We start from the raw sequence: 20,682 nt of genomic DNA on the forward strand, positions 1-20,682 counted from the left end.
GTTCGGCATCATCCCAAATGTTCTGTATCTCTTCATCATCTGCTTACGAAGTTGGCATGTACACCTGAAATATAGTTGTCGGTGTTGGTTTGCTGTCGGTTCTGATGAGAACAACTCTAACCCTGAATTATTCATGGTTACACACTGTCTACTCATAATGAATCCTACTCCCGTTATACCATTTTCTGCTACTGTTGACATTACCCTATACTCATATGAGCAGAAATCCGTATCTTCTTTCCATTTCACTTAATTGACCTCCACTATAACTAGATTGAGCCTTAGCATTTCCAATTTCAGACTTTCTAGCTTCCCTACCATGCTCAAGCTCCTGAAATTCCATGTCCAGACTCATATAGCTCTATCCTGGGGTAAGTTATTCAAGTTTTCTCTTGGTCGTCTTCCCCTTGGCTGTCCTCTCCCAGAGATCCGAATGTGGGACTATCCGGAATGTTTTGCCAATGGAGAGAACATCATGACACTTTTTTTCAATTACAGGCCCCGTGTCCTATGGCTACAAGCTATATATCTCTAGTTTAGGTTTCCCATTGCCGTCTACATCTCCATGTTGTTGATCATTGCTGAGTCTTCCGCCTGTAGGGTCCGTTTCCTACATCAAGGGCAAGAGAGTGCCCCGATTCCTGTCGCTTCTCCGCCCTCTGTGCCAAGCCCATTCGCAGAAAGAGGGTGACTTCCTACACTGGAAGTCTTCGGTGGCCAACGCTGATTATTATTGAGAATTTAAGTGGTGGCAGGTTTCGAACTCGGAACGTTTTTATAACTAATCAAAGACGCTGTCAGAACTGATTTTTAAGAAGAAAGAAACAGCACATAGTGGACTATACAGTTTTTGTTCAAAATAGTGTATAAGGGAACCGAATATACTTGGAGAAAAAGTTTCTCTAATGGTTTAAATTCCTTGTTATCATAGTATGCACTCACTTGAGAAAAGAGAATGGAACTGGCCTTTTTCGCAGCACTAGATTTTTTTTCTCGCAGTTGGTTGTAGCAAGAAACCTGTACATTCTGATTTTTTATGATACGATCGTGTAAAAATTTAAAGTAAATCTGTCAAGAAATTTATGATCCCTATCATATATTATGTACATCTTTATATATTAAGTACATTAAATTATATAGCGGTTGTCCGTCTGAAGGTTTTTAGAGTATCTTTGAAAAATTTGAAGTAGACTTTGTGTCCACTGTTTTCTTTTTAATGTTAGTGTCAGTCTGAGAGAGCTTAAAGTTGAGTTACTGACTAATTCCCTGAGGACGTTTTGTTGTGTTATCTGTGTGAGTAGATGATTAATTGATTTCTAGCAGTAAGTTTACTTATATTAAAGTGCATTGCACAATAGGAGACACGACAACACAGTAGATTTTCATATTCCTTGCTACAAATATGCACCGTACTGCATTTCGAGTTGACCGTCTGTATAATTCACATTCACAAATCCATGCTACATCCGGTTGAAATTTATACCATTGCAGCTAATCGATGCGACAAATTTGCACCCATTAGCTGTTTGCACTAGAAGACAAACAATAAAACATCATCAAACTTGCAGTGGCTGCTCCTGAGGTAACGGCCAACTGTACTTCACTCACAGTAAACTTAACCAATCTCAATTAAAATTAAGTACATCTTAAAATATTACTGACTTGTTTATTTATGTACAGGAAAAGTATTCTCTTAACAATCTGTCAACGTTAGTTGACGTTAGTGGACTCGGCTGTTGCTAGAAGTACGGCTGTGAACCGCGGGCAGCAAGAATACGCGATTCGCAGTGTGACAACCACTGGCCTACACAACAGGACTATTAGTAAAGGCAGTACACATGTAAAAGAAACGGTGTACATAAATTTGTTTCAAAAGATTTCAAAATGTGTCATAAATATGAAACAGATAGAATACTGTGATGCTTAATTCCTCATCTGCGAGGAATGTTATTTCATTCCTACAAATAATTAAATACATATCGTTAAGTTACTGAGTACCAATGTAAAAATCTGTCACTATAGGGTAAAAGCAATAGTCCTGATGCTATTTACACTATGCATGGCCAGCTATGATGTTCCACTTCGATGCTCCACTCGTTTCGTCCCCATCACTGAACTTCTGTAATTCAACCTTTGACTTAGTGCGTTTACATTATCGCATATCCTCTGACGTCTTGTTTTTATAATTACAATCATCTTGAAACAAAATCGATGTCAGATAAGGAAACGCTAATGCTACATTTAGGACAATCAGATAATTAAATGAACTGGAATTCTATACACAACAGAACACAAAAGGCTTTCAAGAGGTCTGGGACGGTTTTTAAGCCTAAGATAGTTTTCGACTATGCTACCTTCGACCTTCCAATGGCCACAACACTTGGGCTTAGCACTTTATCTCAGAACATTATCATAAAATAGAAAAGAGTGGTTTTCTACTGGAACTGTTGTTACAGTGAAGGGTTCAGACTTCAACAATGATGTCTGTATGCCCTCAGAGTAATTTAGAAGTAATAGCGCACGACACGTTACATGAAATATGAGCAGGAAGGTGCAGAACAACGAGTATACAATGTAGCTGTCATTTAAAGCGGACATGTGGGATTACCCTTGACATCGTACGTGCACACCATTTCAGCAAATTGATTTATTACCCAGACAGGAGCCCCAGCATAATGGTCTTCATGTGGCGTGGGGTTGTGAAAATGGGAGCTGGCAATATTTTGAAGCCAGCCTTCCAGTCTTCCGAGATACTAAAGAGAGCTCATTATATGCACAACTGTAAAGTACGAAGTACTGCTAAATACTAACAAAAAGTTCTTTATAATTGTTTATGTTGTTCTTGAATTTGAAGTTTCATTATTCTTTGTAGTTCTTAATGTGATTTTTAGTCCAGAGTTAATTTGATGCGTCTCTCCACACTAATATATCTAGCACGAGCTTCTTCAAGTGTTGCTAGGTAGTGTAGCTACAAGGTGTTTAACGTACACAGTGTCCTGTTCTACACGGTCAAGTCACTTAAATATCTGGGCGTAACGCTGCAAAGCTGTATGAAATGGAACGATCATGTGAGTATTATTTTAGAGAAGGTCGATGTTAGACTTGGGTGTATTGGAAGAATTTTGGTAAAGTGGGATCCATCTGTGAAGGAAACTGCACATAGGTCGCAAGTACGACCTATCCTTGAGTACAGATCGAGTGTTTAGGATCCGAATCAGGGCGGATTAAGATAAGACGTCGACGCAAGGAAGAGGAGAGCTGCTAAGCTTCTTACCGGCATGTCCGAGCGATAAGCAAGCATTACGATGATGCTTCGAGAACTCAAATGAAGTCCCTGTAGGAAGGGTGACATTCTTTTCGAAAAACACTTTTGAGAAAATTCAGAGAAAAGACATCTGAAGCTAACTGGAGAACGGTTCTACTGCCAAGAACGTACGTTTCGCGTAAGGATCTCGAAGATAAGCTGTGAGATATCAGCGTTCATATGGAGGCTTACTGTTGGTGGTTTTTCCCTCGCTTTGTCTGCGCGTTGAAAAGGAAGGGAAATGACTATTAATGGTACAAAGTACTCTCTCCCACGCAACGCACGGAGGCCTGTGGAGTATATATGTAGATGCAGAGGAAGAACATATTCAATATATTCAAGCCTTGCTCTCGTTCTACAGTTTCGACCCCCACATTTCTTTCCATTAACAATTATGCGTTCATGCCTCGGATGTGTCCTACCAACTAGTCCTTTCTTTCAGTCAAATTGTGCCATACATTTCTTTTCTCTTCTATTGGATTCAGCAGATTGTCATTAGTTACCCTATCTACCCATCTAATATTCAGCATTCATCTGCAGCACCAGTTTCAAAAGCTTCTATTCCCGTCGTCTCTGTATTAATTATTGTATAAGTTTCAATTTCCTAATAGGGCTAGATCCAAAACAAATATTTCGAGAAAGAGCTTTGTAATAAATCTGTATTCCATGTTCACAAACTCATCTTTTTCATCATCTTTTTCATAGCTACTGTTAGACCACATTTTAGATCTTGACTTCTATTACTTTTAGCATCGCCTTTCGCAATTCCCTTAGCAACATCTGAAGTAATTCGACCATATTAGACTGTGTTGTATTATTTATGTATATGTTCTTCTGCTAATGTTTTTCGATGATACTATTCATTCTAATTTTCAGGTACGTTTCTGTCTCTAGCACAATTAGGATGTTATTGGCAAATCTTGAGAGTTTCGTTACCTCTCTCTGAACTTTACTTTCCATCCAAAATTTCTGGATAGTTTCCGTTAGTACTTGGTCAACGTATGCGTTGAATTACATGGTGAATACGCTAAAGTTGCGTCTTACTTCCTCTTAAATTGCTTTCGTATTCTCCGTATAATACCGACACATCATGAGAAATTTCAATCGACATCCCGATGCGTATAAAAAGAACTACTGTCACTCAATGTATTTTACTTTAGGTGACTGGAACAATATGCAGGCTGCTGATTGAGGCTGCCTGTGTAGTTGACCACGCATTCGGAAATGTTCCATTCGTAAAATGTCACTAGTTATCGCAGCGAAGTGTTACAATCAACATTTTCTTCACCACAACCAACACATTTGATTTAGGGGCATACAATGTGTCGTATACAAAAGTTCTGAGACTTTACATCGGTTATGCAGATGAACGAGCAGAGTGCGACTGCCAAGATTATTTTTTTCTTGGTAGCACATACCTCGCCGACGAAATACAGACAGCGTCATGTTCGATTCCATACAAATGATAGCGCCCCACGACTGTCATGTAACCCAGCACAGTAAGAAGGCTAGCATTAGTCGTAAAATCATCTGTCTTCTTATTGTTGACCTAAATTTCGGCTAGCAGTGCAGCAATTATTAGTGCGTTACAGGTAGTCATGTAAACTCAACGTAATTATAACGACAGACATTCCATTGTATCTTAGGTGTGTAGAAGCATTAGCCCAACTGTACAGAACAGCGTATTTTAATATTTGCAGACACATAACGTCGTAACCACGTCTTGCGAAAAAAGAAATTGTTGTAGGGACTATGGGACCAAACTGTTGCGTGTTGAAGTTATCGGTCCCTAGACTTACACACTAATTAAACTAACTGAACCTAACTGACACTGAGGACTACAGACGCAACCGTGCCCTAGTGAGGACTTGAACCTTAGACGGGGTAGGGGGGGGGGGGGGGGGGGCGGAGCCGCGCCAACCGTGATAAGACGCCATAGACGGCGCGGCTACCCCCGCGGCCATGGCTTGTGACAGTCATTGAAGTCTGGGTTATACTTCCATTCAGATTTTCGATGGTGAACCCACCTGTCAGGTTTTCTGTTGGCTAGAAAGTGAACGCACAACTCAAGGGCTACAATACTTAAAAGTAAATCAGTCATCCAAAACTTCACTACTGTAAACTAGGGATGCAATAAAAACTGCAGATGGTTGGAAAATAAGAAGTAATGAGGAGTGAGCCGTGTGTCGGCTCTCAACGTATATCTCTCTATTAAGGTGGTTCTGAGTCCTTCATTCCATCGTTAATTAATTCTTTAATATTTACCGTTATGCTGCGTAGGATTCTGTTGAGGTTCCCCTCTGGCGGCGTGTCTGGTCTTATCGATCTTCGAGTCGTTGCTTCGTGTTAGCCTTGTGTAAGGGAAGAAGATCTTTGGGGGTATGGCGGATTGGTTGCCTAGCGGTGACGAGTCGGTCGTCGGTTTTTAAAATCGGGAATTAGAGAATGTCGGAGGAGACCGCGGCGTGGCGTGGCGGTGGAGGGTTGGCTGTTGTTCCGAGAAGCCGCGTGATCTATCCTGGCGGTGCGAGACGTGTGGGATGAGTTGACGGGACAAGGCTGTAAGCTCTTGATGTGAACACCCGGGGGCTACGGCTGTGATTCCGAGACACTACTTGGTGGGAGAGGCAATGTATGTCTTTATATTTTCCGTCTGGACTAATAACTCGACTAATCTGAGGAGTGGTATTTCGCCGCCGTTGGTGCAGAGAAAATGAGGGCTCTGGTGACAGAGCGTGTGGCTGCGTGACTGTGCCCATCTGGGTACGCTTGCGACGTGGAGACGGTCGGGTCTGAGGAACCTTTTCATCGGAGCTCACCTGTCGTTTCTCTGATGAACTGCAAGTTAAGTTGGTTAATGGTTTAGATGTAATTGTAGAATTTTGGTTTGTGCAACCAGCGTCTTTTGTGCCTTGTGGCCTCCTGCGTTCGGGTTTCCTGCCCTTTCGCCGGTGTGTTTATAGACAGTGATCTTTTCCGCTTCTTATTAGTACTGCTCGGCAGGAAGTATATTTTTGGGCAGGGATTATTGTTTTGGATTACATTTTTTTTTCTGCCTTGTGGCCTCCTGCGTTCGGATTTCGTGTCCCTGTCGCCGGTGTAATTATAGACAGTGATCTTTTGGCTTCGTATTAGTAGTGCCTGGAAGTAAGTGTATTTTTGGGCAAGGATTATGGTTGCTGATTTGATTCCTCCTCCTCCCCTGGCCCCGCGTGTGGTCGATGTGATTGCTGAATGTGAGGCGTTGTGGGTCTATTAGTCCGCTTCTAGCCTGAACATCGTTCGGGAGACAATTGTGGCCGCTCTTACACCCGGTCGGTTAATTATTTCTGTCCCATGACATTTTGGTGGCAGGACATGGTATTAAAGTTGTTAGTTATTGTAAAATGTTAAATGGTTGTGTTTTACTCTGATTGCTTTTGGCCACTGTTTATAGAGGTTAAGTTTCCTTTCATTGGAGTTTTTTTTTTAAATTAAGTAGCTTTAAAATTGTTAGTTACTGTAAAAGGTGAATAACTGTATCTCTACTTTGATTGTTTTAATCTGCTTGGCATCATTTGAAGATGCTAGTTCTGCCTCCCCGTTAGCGAGCCCTTGTAATTTAATATCATGTTGTGCCAAAATTTAAAAGAAGTGGCTCCGTAGATGTTCGGTAGCGAAATTGTATGCAAATTGGTGTTTTGTTTTATTATTTGGAAAATTTTTAATTTTGTTATTAAATGCTTTATCAAAGTCTGTTTTAAGTAAAATGGCTTGGCTATTAACGGTAGAGTAAAGTTTTGAATTTCATTACTTGGAAAATTTTGATTTGTTATCAAATGTTTTATCAAAGTCGGTTTTAAATAAAATGGCTTGGCCGTTAACTGTAAATTGTTAACTGTAAATGCTTTTAAAAAGGCACTCATGCCTGCTAGCTTTTTGGATCTGTTCCTGGTCAAGTGGTAAAGAAATGTCTTTTAATGGTTGAACTAATCAATAAAGAAATTGTAAATTGCAACTCGACATTAACCAAATAATTTTGGTCCCGTTTCCAAATTGGGGGTTTTCCTTGATTAATCGTAAATCCCGTCTCAAGGAGATCTAGAAAAATATAGACAAAATATCTGAAGTAATGGCCAAACGAAGATTAACGTTTTTCACACACCTCTAGCGAATGGTTAGAAATAGACTAACAAAACAAATACTCCTATATTTCTGGAATAAGAAATCGACAATAGCATGGATTACAGAAGTAAGGAAATATCTAGAAAGAAACAACATCAAAGAATGAGAAATAGCAGGAAGGAGCCGTTTTAAAAATAAAATACTAAATTAGGAAGCTTCCAAAGCAGAAGAAATACAAAATCGGGAACAACGTGGACAAAACAAGAGACTTCATGGGGAGAAAATGAAGAGATACTGGAAGAAAAGGAAACAACAACGAAGGAAGAAGAGGAACGTTGATTACGTGATCCTAGTTGGTCAATACGATCGAAAAAAAATAAAAAATAGGATGGTGCTATTGGACGTCACTCAACCGCGTCTTTCACTTGGTTGTAAACTGGTACGCCAGCCCGCATCTCGTGGTCGTGCGGTAGCGTTCTCGCTTCCCGCGCCCGGGCTCCCGGGCTCGATTCCCGGCGGGGTCAGGGATTTTCTCTGCTTCGTGATGGCTGCGTGTTGTGTGTTGTCCTTAGGTTAGTTAGGTTTAAGTAGTTCTAAGTTCTAGGGGACTGATGACCATAGTTGTTAAGTCCCATAGTGCTCAGAGCCATTTGAACCATTTGGTACGGCCAGCTTATTGTAGTGGATCTTACAGTTTTTCGTGGACTCCGGAAAAGCGGTGCAGCATAACATAGAATACACGTAGATAAAATGGATTACTTCATCAAGTAAAAAGCTGGTAAGGTGCCAGCCCACAGAAACATAAAACTTCACAGTGAAAAATGAAATTTATTTAAGAAGTTTTGAAATTTAACAATGTCAAATGAATGTAGGGTAATAGAAACTCGATACTTAAAACTCAGAAGTTTGCAATTTATGTTTGGCAGCATTATGCTGCATACAGCTTCTGTCTTGTAATACTTCCATTAAACCCCATTAAGAGTTCAGGCACTAATAGCACATTAAGAAATGGTTTCAGTTGACACATGTCCCCAGAAAGACCACAAGCATCACTAATATTTAACACATCAGTCGACATCTATAAGCACAGAAGAACAAGACAATGTATGAGTACTTATAGAAATCCGTTTTTTTTCTTCTCTTTTGTGTGCTTACTTTCCGTACTGGCGAAGAATCGGCATGGTTACTGAGGGGTCAGCCGCAGTCAGGTCGGCAGCGCTTTCAAATACACCCGCCGCCAATCACACCTCCTCGTTTCTTAAAGCCGCCACTGCGGCACAAGAGCACTGCCACGAATGCTTACACCTCTGCCAATGAGAAGCAAGCATTCCCTTCCCGGAGCTCTATCGATGGGCATAGTTGAGTTCGAACATTCATGCACTGAGCTCATTTCGCGTGTTTGTCAGTTCAATAACATCTACAGACTAGCATAGTGACCAGAGATTGAAATCTTCTGGATAGCCATTGCAGTGAATAGTGACAGATTTATAAATCACTTGTGTCTGTGTATGTTTCTACATTTAGGTGTACTGTTAGCGAATGACACTGCAACTATAGCAACCAAGTTATGTATTGTGTTTATTATTTGATACTGGATGTAAAATAAAGTAATATATGTCTTCTCGGTTCATAACAGCATCTGTTCTTCGCTCCTGTATCACCACACAGGGTGCAAGGAAAGTACAACAGTTACAAACGGTTTTGCGTGGTTCATTCGAGGGGTAACAGCAAGCTCTTCCTGTCGCTACCCCATAGACCCACGTCTTCCAGTTTCTAGTTCCATATTGGACACAAAATTCTAGTTTTCACTAGAAATATAAATTCTTAGCTACCGATATTTAATAAAAGATGGTTAATAAATTCGTAATGTTTTCTTAATTTCAACAGTTTTTCAGTTAAGAAATTATATCTGCAATGCAAGCAGTATCTAATTAGAAACAGGTAAACGTACATTTATCGTAAAAATGATGATTAGGTATGTGTTAATTACCATGTATTTTACGGATTTCACATTTAGATTATTTAGATTTTCGAATTGAACGAGAAAAAGTAAAACGAAAGAAAAGAGATCTGCAAGATTCGAACCAACGACACACTGATTACATTATTATCATTCTACAACACTACCGAGTGAACAACGTGGTCAAATCCTGAAAATCGCCTCAGTGAATAAAAGTTCCTGGGAAAACATTACAGTCGATGTTCTCGAGAAGTTTTCTGAGTTGCATACTTCAGCTTCTGGAGACTGACATTTCAAGTAACATAAATATGAAAAGTTACAAAAAAAAAAAGAAAGAAAGAAAGATTGGTATGTGGTCTCTCTGTGAGACTGCGCTCAGATGCACCACTGTTAAGTCGGTACAGAAGAGAGTTCGCATGCCTGCTGGAGGGATGCGAAGGATTCAGTTGTTTAACTACAGAGGCAAAGAGGTTACGCCGCGCTTTCGATTTCATAACAAAGTGCACACGGGCCGTGAAAGTAGTTCGGCCATCACCAAAAGTCGTAAGACCCTCAGGGAATCGAAAGTCACTTCGCACCTTATATTGCATTACATAGTGAATATAAAACACTGATGCACAGCTATTTGCTCAGCAGTCGATCGTTTCCCAGTATACTCTAGATCTGTAAAAGTGTTATCTAGAGTCGTTTTGCAGGGCTCTCCTAACACCGTCATCATAGCAACACAATCTTTCACTTATGTAGCAAGTATCACACTGATGTCGCAACGCTATCCTAAATCACAAATCGAAGAATAATGGTAAAATACTACAGTTAGGCCTGTTCAAAAAGCAGACAAAATCAAATTCCGAAAACTATGTCGTAAGGGTTTTACCTAGGAAAGGCTTCTGTTTGCAACTGAAGGTTTATATTATCCCCAGGGAATGGTTCAAATGGCTCTGAGCACTATGGGACTTAACTTCTGAGGTCATTAGTCCCCTAGAACTTAGAACTACTTAAACCTAACTAACCGAAGGACATCAAACACATGCATGCCCGAGGCAGGATTCGAACCTGCGACCGTAGCGGTCGCGTGGTTCCAGACTGTAGCACCTAGAACTGCTCGGCCACCCCGGCCGACCGCGCCAGGGAATACCATAGAAATATTAACATGTGTCTGATACGACAGTGTCATTACATTTTATCAGTCACACTGTACCTGCATATCTGTTCTGTCACAACTAAGCACAGAGTGTCTGATGCGCGCTTGCTCGCATTCCGCGTGGCATGTGCACCGGATAATCGCCTCGGCAGCTAAGTTACACGTTCTTATAATTACAGCATGCTCTTAAAATGACGTCCCTGCGTGGCAAGAGCCGACTGACGCCTGCTGACTTGCCTAACCAGAACAATGTTCTCTTATGGGGACCGAGTAACTTTCAGAACCCTCGCTTAAACATTCCTAGTCACTTGGAAATGGTGAAGAGCCACAAAGGCTATTCGAGCCGTTATTTTGAACGTCAGACCACGGTTCTTTCGTGGCGAAGAGACACCAGTACGTCCCTCGCTTTTCGACGGCTTACCGCCACTGCAGAGAAACTAACCCCGGAAATGTGAGAACAGGCCTTGCTGGCCGGAACAAACAGTCTGGTTATCTTGGGTACGTCCTCTTCTTCCTGCCTTCTACGTTGCGATACTCTCGGTAACAAAACTGACGGGATAGGCGATCTCGTCCTCAGTTGCTTGCAATTGTTAGTTGGTTTATAATCGTTTTGGTAGCGAACCATCAGAAACCCAACGGTTAGCAGATCGATCGATAGGCACTACAAAACTAGCAACGTTTGAGCGACAGTGCTTTAGACTGTCCCTGCCTGGGCTTCAGTTTATTCTTTCTCGGGGATAATAATCATTGCAATTTATCTCTCAGTGCTCACTCTTTTAATTTATTTATGTTTCTATTAAAATAATTGTTAAAATCCGTGGTAAAGCTCCAGCTGTCCTTTATCTAGCCATTTGTGTCAGAATATGCTTGTAATGCTCATCTGACCGAAAGTGGGAGCAAAGTGAATTGTTCAAAATGAAGGACAGCTGAAGGTTCACCATGAATTTTAACATTATACTCTCTTCCTCTGATCAAGGACTGGACGAATGAACAGGACGCTCTTTATTAATTGCGTAATGTTTTCTTTTGTCTTGTCCGGCCAGCAAGACTTTCTCTGTGTCGGTTTTATGCTATTCCTATGTGTTCAAATGGCTCTGAGCAGTATGGGACTTAAGATCTGTGGTCATCCGTCGCCTAGAACTTAGAACTACTGAGAACTAACTAACCTAAAGACATCACACATATCCATGCCCGAGGCAGAATTCGAACCTGCGACCGTAGCGGACACGCGGCTCCAGACTGAAGCGCCTAGAACCGCACTCCTCGTGAAGCAACCTATGAATTATTGAAAATCACATCCATCGAAGTTCCTATAGTAGTTGCCGAGAGTATCCCCAGCATACCGAGAGAGTTTAATTAATATATGTATATAGGGAAGAAGAAGACAAAAAGAATAGGCTATATCAAACCGTTGGGAACGAGTACAAGGACAAATTTCCTATTAACTCCAGTCAGCATTCGGTACACTGTTCAGTTCTGGAAAGTTCAACAAAAAGCACACCAAATCCTTTGTGAATACATTAACGAAAGGAATATATATGGAACGACAGATGGGAAATTATGTATACTTGACAGTAAAGTAAACGAGACACAAAACACACTGTTATGTCACCACCTACAGTGTTCACGTTGTGAGGCTATGATTGTAGATTACCTATAGAGACCGTGATTCCGACGGTAAATCGGACACGTATTTCGTGTGTGTTTTAAGCACATGACCTTCATATTTCTTTTGAGTGCTATTTTAAACATTTACAGTCCAAATGAAATCATTACTGGATGAAATAGCAAAAATTATATGGGCGACTGCTGGTATAAACGGTTCCCACCTATACATTTTCGCGTGTCGCTGTTAACTTACTTATCAGAGGCTTGCCCAGGTCTGTCGCTGTTGCAGGAGACTCTAGAGGTTACCAGACGTGTGAATGTTTGTAACTGCGCTCACTGACAAGCGATCGACGGGAAATCAGTTGTGATTTTTTTAGAAGAGTTTATTCGAATTTACGAATTATGTTTCTGTTCATCAAAGTAGAACAAAGGAGAATGACATGCTGCAAACATTTCAGTGCTTGAAAAACTGAGAGACATGGATGCCAAAAAAATGTGATAAAGTTGAAGTTTAACAAATGGCAGTCCAATGAAATGAAAACAAAGTAAATCAGTAAACTCTACTGGTGAAAATCTGTTATACCTAACAATTTGATGGTATTAAAATTTTTAGATATGTTAAGAAAACTCGATTCTCTAAGGGCCTCATCTGTTCAACATCCAGGACATTCAAGTTCTGTTCCCTTAAGTTTCATTAAATATTTTTGTGGCTTAAGATCCTTCAGTGTACTGAATTATTTTGTCACAGCACTTGTGGGTCATTTAGAAAACGTTTCTTTAGTTTGAAAGTTGCCCATAAATTCAGCACTTTCACCTCATTGCATTATCTTTTTCTTTTGATATGTCATGGTACTTATCTGTGCAATACTTTACACATATCTACTATAATCAGTTTCGATTAATCTATATCAGCACTATGAGGAACCTCTTGGCGTGTTCGCTGTTGCTGCTTCATGTCTTTGAGGTTCAGTTTGGCTTCCGATCAGTGCTAAGTTTTCGCGGGTTGTAAGTTACGAGGCTAGTCCTGTTGAAAAGATATTCAATGTTATGTCCCGTCCTGATCAGTTTTGTTCTGTGTTCCAGAGTGGAGGAGGCCTATTAGGTTGGAGAGATGACTGTATTTTTTATTTAATTCTTTTATTAATTTGCTGGTTGTGGAGATGCTACAGCGCTACAACAAACACATAATTTGGTGATGCAATTTAAATTACCTTCCTTGCTGAAACTTAACGTTGTAGTGTTATATCGGCATCACTCGGCAGCAGTAACTCTTGGGATAGAGATGGTGCTGTGTGGTAACGAGTAGTGCAAGCGAATCTCGTAGGTCAATCATACTTGATTTATCATCATCTCACTTCATCGCACTGCATATTCAAAGTTGTCATCCTCACCTGAATTCAGAAATAATTTTTGCTATGGTCAAAATTGTGGACTGTGCTCCGATTACTTGGCGTGAGTTTGACTGTTGTGCCCTTAGCTTTGACTGCCCTTGTAAGACTGCAAGTCACTAAAATGTGTTAGGTGCCAATTTAATCGGTTGAAAAGCTACATCTTTCTCAACTATTTCGATACACACCTCATAATTCTTTGTTATTAATAGATAATATAGTGCCAAGTTGCACAGCATCATCTTGTTCTGTAGTGTTGATTTGCCTTATGACCCATGAATATTCTGGCGTACCGGAAGTCACGTATCGAGCTGTAGTCACAATTCATCGCTAACAAGTAAATTTTGTATACGAGCTATCAGGTTTCAGGTGAAGTTAAGGCTGGTCAATAGATACAGTTTCGCCGGTTACTATTGGTAAAAACCTTGCGAGGTGATCCCGTATATTACAGTGATGTTACGTAAAAATGATATGCTGAATTTATATGTTTAACGAGATAGTTTAATTATTCTTTGTATCTAAAGTCAAAGTAGACATAAACCTGTATGCTATAAGTAGAAAGCCGACACTTGTTCTGTTTGGTATCCGCCTCTATGAACAATTTATCACTCTGTACTATTCAAATATTAGCTATTTAATTCCATTTTTTTAGTTACGCGGGATTATGAAAATGCGTAGGTGTGTGAGACTATTTCTACTAAACTTTACATGTCACACAGCATTTGCAAAGTATCCACTTATGAGAGTAATCAGTGCTTTTTGTCACAACACATATCTTTCAATTTCTTCTACCACTTGTTGCTTTTACATAAATGAGATATCTTCGTAGGCAGCATTTTTGAATTCTTCCGTATGAACTTATCATTGATCTATCTGTCCTCCATATTTTGAGAATCAGCAGAGCATGCAAGTTTCGTCGGACTTTGAATACCTCAAATCTTGCATCATCTAAAAGTAATAAGTTCTGTTGTTCAGTGACGGTCGGAGAAATGCTGATGCCATTATTGATAGAAATTTGTCGTAAGTTCCGGTAAGATGAATACCGCGTTCTTTACATGTCTAATTATTTGAAGCATAAGTGAAAATTTAAGTTATCTTCCGTATTTTCTTCTGGACACCGTATATTTCATTTCAGAAATGAGAGATCTTCTCTATACCTTCCATTTATTTGAACAATTACTTGTGACTGGATGTTAAACCAATTTTTTCTTCACAAAAGTCAGCATTAAATTGGAATACTAGAAGAAATGATTGTATCGTGATTTAAGTCTGTGATGATTTGGTGGAAGGCAAGACCACGTAGAATAGAGAAACCGAGTAGGTGCGTGCTGCAATTAGAAAATAAAAGCGATATTAGAGAATATCAAGTATTAAATACGAACCTGAAACACATAAATCATTATGCAAAGAAAAACGCAGCTACTGAAAGAACGCAACGATCTCCAATACACAAAAGTAATACTGGCTCTCGACTTCAAATATCGTTCCTCAGCACCACTGACATTTAATCTACATTCGCTTTAATGATACTTATGACTACATTCAGTGATATTAAAGAAGTGTACAACAACATAGTTGTCTAGCTAAAGGAAATGTTTTGTTAATGTAGGGACATTATAGAATTTGATTAGACTGATTTATAAATGATGTAGGGAAAAGCAATGTAAGTCATTTCCCTCGGCGGAATGACTCAGAAGTACCATTAGATTCTCAATCGAACTGACTGTATGAAACTAAAATAAATACAGACTAGACATAAGTTTATTTTTAATTTAAGTTTTGGCATATAGGGTAAGAAGGCGGCATATCAATTGGGTCAACTACAAGTCCAGCTAAATCATCTGTAGTCTAACAGAGGGAGGTGCTGTTGCTGAAATACTCCGCCATTAAATCATTATCAATCGTCTGTGTTTTACATTGTACTCAGTGTAAGTTACTATTACGTAACAAATCGTGCTGTACTGATGAGATGTCCATATTGACAAATGAAGAAAGTGGCATACCAAAAAATGAATCTAAAAAGAGCTGGCAGGATGGCAAATTCTGGTAAGAAATTGAGGTTACGTTCTCATGATAAGTGGAATGCTTGAAAGCTCACGTTCTAAATATTTTGAAGTCACCACTGAAGCAAAACAACGTCACATACTACGCAAACTCAGCTATGTGGATACGCTCAGTGATATGAATGCCTGTTTGGGAGGTTTAACAACAGTGTAATCTATTAATAAAAGGAAAACTCATCTAGCAGAGTAAGCCGCAAAATTACTAGATGTAGCGTTTGCTTTCAGCTTTCGAGTTCCAGTGGGATCTGACTATAAGCGTGATACACCAGTTAGTGCAAAAACATTTTGTCCAATACAAGGTATCATGATCAACAGACTACAATATATACAGAAAGCTTGGAAATGATGTGTCGTGCATCGCAAAATAACCACACATACCTTGGCAGGAAGCTTGATGAATCTACAAAAAAGAATGATACTGATCTGCCTGAAGTTTTCAACATGAAGAAGATGTTTTTGATGTTTAAATAACTTCATGTTATAGTTGATGCTTCCTCTGAAACCTGCAGGTCCATGATGAACATGAATGATAACATATATTTTGATACCCGCGACGTAGCACGTGGACTCATTGTGATGAAAGAGCTGTGCCCAGAAAAGGATAAAAAGTAGATAAAAATTTTCTACCACCTAAAGAAAGAAAGAAAAAAGGTGCGGAAACGAAGAAGCGTAGTTCACTTTGTATGGTTTTCACTAAAGGTGTTCGAATACAGGGTATAATTATCAATGACAAGCAATGTGTCAGTTTTCAGTGTATTCATTCAACATCCACATTCGTATGTGAGCAGTCAGTTCTCTATGTGTACCACGAGAGTAATGTCAAGAATAGCCTCAGCGAACTAGCCACATGTTTCGCTATTTCATTGATAACGAAGTTGTAGAGCTGCAATTATCTTACGACTGCTGGGAGGTGAAACAAGGATTTCACCGTTTTTTATTTCGTTTACTTTTCGGTTCATAAGGACATCCAACACAAGATGACACTTCGAGAAAGAGGTCACTCATACACGGAATGTGACAAGAACTTCGGTTTGTGAAATCTGAAACATAGGCTGGAAAGCTCAGTGGACTTAATACACGTGACTAAAAATTCAAGACCCAAACCATCTCCTTCTGACTGTGGAGAGTCTAGCAGAAACTCGTATATAATTGGAAAGACTTCTTGAATCATAAGTGGAACATGAAATGCCTGTTTAAGATGCAGTCCGTGAAGGAAATTGAGAACTCCTCCATTTACCCTCGTCTACTGAACTGGGAAGATGCATATAAAGGGGACAATGTACACAGCGTGAGAAGTATTCCCGACAACTGATCATTAGAGAACATAATAGAATTCCAACTACCATCTTTGTCCTAATCAGGTTAAATCCTTCGTTAATATATGTAACGTACGAAACGCGTTCCAAATCTCTCAACTGCTTTCAAGTGTCCTCTTCTGTTTCAGAGAAAAGTACTTGGACGATATGAGACTCATGAAGTCGTGTGTTAAGTCAGAAGTGAAACTTCTCCATCTATTGACAAATGACTGATAAACTGTGAAATAACTATGAGTTTCACTGGATTTATATTAATGAAGTATATAACAAATGATAATAATACAATCTTATAGTTATAGAAACAAAATCAAGAGTACATGGCTGGTTCTCTTTCTCTTTCGTGAGACTTCACCTGCTTTACTCCGTGAAAAAGTTGCTGCTTCCGTGTGATGTTTGGTTTTGTTCCATTTTATTAGTATTAGACAAATTAAGTACAACTTTCATTGGTTCAGTATACATAAGAATTCAGTCCTTCACGTTGAAAAATTACCTTGTGTGATAAGCATGTACTGCATTTTGAAATTAAAACTTCGTTTCCCGTGCTCCGTAATAAGAGTGCAAAACCTGGATTTCTTGCAGGATCTTTCATATGCCCGCTATCATAATGGTCTTGCAAAATACTGACGCAAAATAGAAACAAAAAATGCAAAAACTAGTGGAAGCCGACTTCGGGGAAGATGAGTAGGTGTTCCGAAGTTATTTAGGAACTCGCGAGTTCATACTGGTCCTACACATTGTATATTAGGACGTAGACTGGAGAAACGCTAACCTATGCTTTCCAGTAACCCCGCACACTCGTCCCGCCACTGGTTTTTTTTTAAAACAGCGTCCTCCTGTGCACAAAACAGCTTCGCTTTAAGAAAAGCTAGTTTTACATCCATCTTTATATTTAAGACGTCATTTCATTTGTACTAGGTTCCGTAGATAGTAAAGAAGTAATAAACTACAACTCCCTTTATCTGTTTTGTGTGGGATGTCTGCGAGAAACAGTTTCAAAAAGTTTTTAAATTATATGTAAAGTTTGTCGGAAGACGCAAAGAACCGTCGTTCACTAATACTGCGTTGTTGTTGGTGTCTACAGTGTCGACAAAGATTTCATGCAGCTCTTCACGCTACCCTATCCTGTGCAAGCACCTTAACATGCAAATAAATACTGCAACCTGCATGGTTTTGAAACTGCTGATTGTATTTATACTTCGTCTCTATTATCTAAGAGTTTATCACGCTGCGCCCCCCCCCCCCCCCCCCCCCGCCACGCTTCTCGCACTTCACGATAGTAGCACTACACTGACTATCCGTTCAAAACGCGTTCTATGAATCGATTCTTTCTTCTAATCAATTTATGTTAAACATTTCTTTCCTCTCCATTTCTGTTCAGTACCATATCATTGGTTACATGATCTACCCACCTAATCTTCAGCATTCTTCTGCAGCACCACATTTCAAAAGCTTCAGTTCTTTTCCAATCTGAAATGTTTATTCTTTACGTTACGTCCATGCAACGCTATACTCCACCCAAATACCCTCAGAAAAAGACTTCCTACCACTTAAACCTGTATTGGATGTTACTAAATTGAATACAGTTTGGATAATTTCCACACTATGAGCTACGCAACCTCTGTAAATATACGCAGTTTGTAAGATTAATATTTATCTTATTGTGTTAAACCTTCAATAGAAGATTGTGCCTCTTAATAACTGCATCATGACAAGTTTTTAAATTTGGTCACTAATTATGCAAAATGTCAGAAATAAAATTTTTTCCCTGCTGGAAAAAGTTAGGAAGACAACCTACAAATAACAATTTGTGACCACTTCAGTTGTTTAGGAATGGTTTGATGTTTTAGAGAAGACTTCTAACAATAGTGACTAGCATATAGATTTCGGAAATTTGAAAGCTGCGCATATAGAATACAGGATGAGAAGGACATGAAGGGGAAGTAGTGGTTGGAAGGAAATGAGGCAGAATTGTAGATTATCCATGATACTACTCAGTCTGTATATTGAACAAAAAGTACATGAAACGAAGGACTACCAGGAAAAGAATAAAATTCAGAGACAAGAAGCAAGCCTGTTCCGTTGTAACTCTGCCAGGGTCGATAAAGAACCTGGATGAGGAGTTGAATGGAATGGATAGTGTCTCTAAAAGAGTTTATAACAGGAACATGAACTAAAGTAAAGCAAAGGTAATGGAATATAGTCGCATTAAATCAGACCACATTGAGGGAAATAAATTGTAAAGTGAGAGACCAAATATAGTAAATTACTTTCGCTATTTGAATAGCGAAGTAACTGATATTAACCTAGTAAAGAAGATACAAACTGCATAGTAGCAATGGCGAGAAAAGTATTTTTCGAAAAGAGAAATTTGTTAACAACGAATGAAAAGAAAAATGTTAAGAAGCCTTTCCTGAATGTTTTTCCTTAGACTGTAACATGCTGTGGAATTTAAATGTGGACGATAAGCAGGTAACGCATGTACGGAATAGAGTCTTTTGAAATATGGCGCTTTAGAAGAATGCCGAAGATCAGATGATTACAATACATAACTGAATCCGATTTTGTAAAAAAGAAATCTGTAGTACAAGTTGACTAAAAGAAGAGATCCGTTGATAGGTTATTTCCTGAGACATCAAGGAATCGTCAAATTGCTAATGATGTTAAGTATGGACGGAAGGAAGTAAAAATTGTAGAAGAAGACCAATGCTCGAAAGCAGTAACCTTGTTCAAATGGATGTAGGTTTCAGTATTTACGCACAGATGAAGAAGCTTCACAAGATATATTAGCGAGCAGTGCTGCCTCAAATTAATATTTGGACTGAAGAAATTAACAACAATAGTCACATTTTCGGAGGGGACTCCGCACAGCAGCTTATTATTAACATTATATAGCCAGATGCTAATTAATTGTCGCAGTACCGTACATTGTTCCTATAAAATATACTGACTGAAAAGAATCGCAACACCAAAAAACAATTAATGTAGAAATTTCGGGAACGCTTTGGTCTAGGTAATACGTTTAACGGATTAACATTACAAGATCCCAGATAAGCCATTGCGCATTGAAGTGTTGGCACATTAATAACCGGTGTAACCGGTAGAATGGTGAGTGCAAACATGCAAAGGTTCATGCATTTGTTTGTACTGGTGCGTGTGACAGTTCGCATGATCGAGTTCTGTGCATATTACAGTTGGTCTGTCAACACAGGGCTGGTTAACGGCATTTGTAGATGACGCTGGAGTTGTCGTTCAATGATGTCCGGTATGGAGACTGATCTGGTGATAGAGAAGGCTAAGGTAAAATGTTGACACATTTTAGAGCAAGTTGCGGTATGTGTGTGAGCGTTATCCTATTGCAAAGCAGCAAAAAAAAAAAAAAAAAAAAAAAAAAAAAAAATTCAAATGGCTCTGAGCCCTATGGGACTTAACTTCTGAGGTCATCAGTCTCCTAGAACTTAGAACTACTTAAACCTAGCTAACCTAAGGACATTAAACACATCCATGCCCCAGGCAGGATTCGAGCCTGCGACCGTAGCGGTCGCGCGGTTCCAGACTGTAGCGCCTAGAACAGCTCGGCCACTCCGGCCGGCGGCATCATAACATGTCGAATCACCAGGCTGACGGAGAAATGTGCAGGGTGCATCGATTAACCACGAGAGTGCTCCTGCTGTTATACGAAATCTCAACCCAGACCAGAACTCCAGGTTTTGTGTCTCTAACACGCAAACGGGTTTTTGCAGGCTCTCAACTCGCCTCCTAACCAACATACGACCAACACTGGCACCGAGGCAGAGACAT

Source organism: Schistocerca gregaria, chromosome 5, assembly GCF_023897955.1.
Source record: "Schistocerca gregaria isolate iqSchGreg1 chromosome 5, iqSchGreg1.2, whole genome shotgun sequence".
NCBI classification, from domain to species: Eukaryota; Metazoa; Arthropoda; class Insecta; order Orthoptera; family Acrididae; genus Schistocerca; species Schistocerca gregaria.